The sequence below is a fragment of the Triticum dicoccoides genome, chromosome 3B (assembly GCF_002162155.2).
Source record: "Triticum dicoccoides isolate Atlit2015 ecotype Zavitan chromosome 3B, WEW_v2.0, whole genome shotgun sequence".
Classification (NCBI taxonomy): Eukaryota; Viridiplantae; Streptophyta; class Magnoliopsida; order Poales; family Poaceae; genus Triticum; species Triticum dicoccoides.
In genome coordinates this window covers 252,304,440-252,309,213 of record NC_041385.1, presented here as the reverse complement: position 1 = coordinate 252,309,213, position 4,774 = coordinate 252,304,440, and positions in this window count along the sequence as shown.

Below are 4,774 nucleotides of genomic sequence, written 5' to 3'. Positions count from 1 at the left end.
AAGCAAACAACACACGAAAAACAGAATCTGACAAAAACAGAACAGTCTGTAGCAATCTGTAACTTTCGAATACTTATGGAACTCTAAAAATACTACCAAAATAGGAAGTCCTAGGGTAATTTATCTATTGATCTACAGAAAAAAGAATCAATGCAAAAGCACGTTCCTGTGATATACTAAAATTATTTTCATTCATGCAAAGTTTCTCTTTTTCAGCAGAACCAAATTAACTATCACCATAGGTTATCCTATAGGTTCTACTTGGCACAAACTCTAATTAAAATATGAAAACACATCTAAACAGAAGCTAGATGAAATATTTATTACTAATCAGCAGCAAAAATCAAGGAACTAAAATAAAATTGGGTTACCTCCCAACAAGCGCTTTTCTTTAAAGCCTTTTAGCTAGGCATTGCTAATTTTAATGATGCTCACATGAAAGACAAGAATTGAAGCACATAAAGAGCATCATGAAACACGTAACAAACACATATAAGTCTAACATACTTCCTATGCATAGGCATATTATAAGCAAACAAATTTGCAAGGCAAGCAAAAACTAGCATATGCAAGGAAGAAGAAAGAGACGATAGCAATCTCAAAATGACGAGAGGTAATTTAGTAACATGAAAATTTCTACAACCATATTTTCCTCTCTCATAATAGTTACATGTGGGATCATAAGCAAATTCAACAAAATAGCTATCACATAAAATATTTTCAACACGATCCACATGCATGCAAAATTGACACTCTTCCAAAATAGTGGGATTAACATTAACTAAAATCATGACCTCTCCAAACCCACTTTTATCAAAAACTTAATAAGATTGAACATTATCCAAATATGTGGGATCTAATGTTGACACTCTTCCAAACCCACTTTCAGTATTATTGCAAACATTATTATCAATCTCATATTCATCATGGGGCTTAAATAAATTTTCAAGATCATAAGAAGAATCACCCCAATCATGATCATTGCAACAAGTAGTAGACTAGCAAAACTAGCATCCCCAAGCTTAGGGTTTTGCATATTATTATCACATTGACATCAAGAGAATCTATAGTAAAATCATTGCATTCATTCTTTTCATCGAAGGAACTATCAAGTATGGGTGCAATAGCAACGATCTCATGTTTAACATAAGGAACTATAGCAAATTCATCTTCATAAATATTGGCATCATGGCCACAAGAATAGCAAGCATCATGTTCATCAAGGGATATTTCAATCAAATCATCGGAATCATAATTATCTATAGATTCATGCATATCATTACTTTCATCAGAAGCAACGGTCATTCTTTCAATAAATTCTTTGACATAGACATTATGAGCATAGTTTTCATAGCAATATTTAAGTATGTCAAAATTTTCAGATTCATAGAGAGTAATATCATACTTTTCAATCAAAGAAGCAACTTCCTAAGCACCCTTAAAAGCAAAAAATTCTTCAATTTGTTCGATATCATAGTAACTATAAACACCCTTTGCATAAGAAGATAAGATTTCATTATCATTAAACTCACATAGGTAGGGAAGGTGTTTTTAGGGTTCTTAGACCAACAAGTAAAATCACAAATTTCACAAAGATTCCAAGCATAACAGAGCAATCTGTTTATTTGATCCCATAAGAGTCTCCCTTTTTCAGACAAACGGTGACGCACAAAATGAGCATGCTCATCAAAAGATTTCCCATGAACTAGGCTAGTTGGGGTTTCAGCACGAGCGCATAAGGATCAAAGATGGTCCAAGTAGAACACTTTAAGTGGATCCATGTCAATAGATTTTTAGCAAGCAAAGATGCAAGCAAATAGAAGGCACATGGAAACACAAAGAAAAAGGCATACGAGAAGAAGGCGAATAAAACGGCAAGGGTGAAGTGGGGGAAAGGAAAATGAGAGGCAAATGGAAAATAATGTAATGCGAGGCAGATGAGTTTGTGATGGCTACTTGGTATGTCTTTACTTGAGCGAAGACCTCCCTAGCAACGGCGCCAGAAATCCTTCTTGCTACGTGTTGAGCTTGCGTTGGTTTTCCTTGAAGAGGAAAGGGTGATGTAGCAAAGTAGCTTGAGTATTTCCCTCAGTTTTTGAGAACCAAGGTATCAATCAGTAGGAGGCTCCTCAAAAGTCCCACGCACCTACACAAGCAAACAAGAACCTCGCAACCAACGCAATAAAGGGGTTGTCAATCCCTTCACGGCCACTTGCAAAAGTGAGATCTGGTAGAGATAATATGATAAGATAAATATTTTTGGTATTTTTATGATATAGATTGGAAACTAAAAGAAGCAAATAGAAGTAGATGGAAAACTTGTATGATAAAAGATAGACCCAGGGGCCATAGGTTTCACTAGTGGCTTCTCTCAAGATAGCATAAGTATTACGGTGGGTGAACAAATTACTGTCGAGCAATTGATAGAAAAGCGCATAGTTATGAGATTATCTAGGCATGATCATGTATATAGGCGTCACGTCCGTGTCAAGTAGACCGACTCCTGCCTGCATCTACTACTATTACTCCACACATTGACCGACTTCTGCCTGCATCTAGAGTATTAAGTTCATGAAGAACAGAGTAATGCATTAAGAAAGATGACATGATTTAGAGGGATAAACTCATGCAATATGATATAAACTCCATCTTTTTATCCTCGATGGCAACAATACAATACGTGCCTTGCTACCCCTGCTGTCACTGGGAAAGGACACCGCAAGATTGAACCCAAAGCTAAGCAATTCTCCCGTTGCAAGAAAGATCAATCTAGTAGGCCAAACCAAACTGATAATTCGAAGAGACTTGCAAAGATAAATTAACACATAAAAGAATTCAGAGGAGATTCAAATATTTCTCATAGATAAAAAACTTGATCATAAACCCATAATCCATCGGATCTCGACAAACACACCGCAAAAAGAGTTACATCGAATAGATCTCCAAGAACATCGAGGAGAACTTTGTATTGAGATTCAAAGAGAGAGAGAGAATAAGCCATCTAGCTAATAACTATGGAGCCGAAGGTCTGTGGTAAACTACTCACAACTCATCAGAGAGGCCTTGGAGATGATGTAGAGGCCTTCCGTGGTCGATTCCCCCTCCGGCGGAGCGCCGGCGAAGGCTCCAAGATGGGATCTCGCGGATACAGAAGGTTGCGGCAGTGCAAATAGTTTTTCGTGGTGCTCCTGGATGTTTTCGGGGTACTTGGATATATATAGGAGAAGGAAGTACGTCGGTGGAGCAAGGAGGGGCCTTCGAGGGTGAGGGCGCGCCCACCCCCAGAGGGCGCGCTGGGCACCCTCGTAGCCACCTCGTTTGTTGCTTGACGTCCACTCGAAGTTCCCTAGATTGCGTTTGTTCCCAAAAGATCGCTCCTGAAGGTTTCATTCTGTTTGGACTCCGTTTGATATTCCTTTCCTCCGAAACACTGAAATAGGCAAAAAAAAACAGCAATTCTGGCTGCGCCTCCGGTTAGTAGGTTAGTCCCAAAAATGATATAAAAGTGTAGAGTAAAGCCCATAAACATCCAAAACAAGTAATATTTTAGCATGGAACAATCAAAAATTATAGATACGTTGGAGATGTATCAGCTTGCTGCAGCTAAACTCCACCACCCCCTTTGTTGATACTGATGCATATGTAGCTAGTTCTGATGTAAGTCTTGCTGGGTACATTTGTACTCACACTTGCTTAATTTATGTTTTTGCAGAGAGACTTCAGTCTCACTAGTAGTTCCGTGTGGACTTCGACATTTAGTGTGTTACCTCAGCTACGATCTTGTGCCCTCGGCAGGGTCTTGTAGATAGTCAGGCTTCTCGGTCTTTTTCATTTGTAGTTGTCTGTACTCAGACAAGGTAAGCTTCCACATGTGCTTATTGCTTGTATGACTTGAATGCTGGGTCATCAGACCCATGTTTGTAATATCTGGCTCCTCGGAGCCTAATGAATAAATAATTTGAGTCGTAGAGTTTTGTTGTGATGCCATGTTGTATTTGCACATATCCAGCATATTGTGTGTATGTTAATGAAATGCTTGGTATGTGTGGGATCCGACAACCTAGCTGTTTATTCTTGGTAGCCTCTCTTACCGGGAAATGTCTCCTAGTGCTTCCACTGAGCCATGGTAGCTTGCTACTACTCCGGAACACTTAGGCTGGCCGGCATGTGTCCTTCGTTCCTTTGTCTATCCCTTCGGGGAAATGTCACGCGTTGTTCCTTTAAGTCCTTGTAGCTTGCTACAACTTGGGTTCATACGTTGATGACCGACACGTTCGTTGTTGGGTCATGTATGCCTGTCCCTGTAAGTTAGTGCCACTTTGGATTCATGACTAGTCATGTCGGCCCGGTTTCTTTGTCATATGGATGCTAGCGACACTATCATATACGTGAGCCAAAAGGTGTAAACGGTCCCGGGCCAGGTAAGGTGGCACCCATGCGAATACCGTGCGTGAGGCCACAAAGTGACATGATGTGTTACATGCTAGATCAGTGTGACTTAGGATTGGGGTCCTGACATCCCACTCACTTCTTTCGAGAGAAACTCCTTCTCTAGAAAGCATCCATTCTTAGCAATGAATATCTTTCCTTCGGATCTGTGATAGAAGGTGTACCCAATGGTCTCCTTTGGGTATCCTATGAAGACACATTTCTCCGATTTGGGTTCGAGCTTATTAGGTTGAAGCTTTTTCACATAAGCATCGCAGCCCCAAACTTTAAGAAATGATAGCTTAGGTTTCTTGCTAAACCACAGTTCATATGGTGTCGTCTCAAC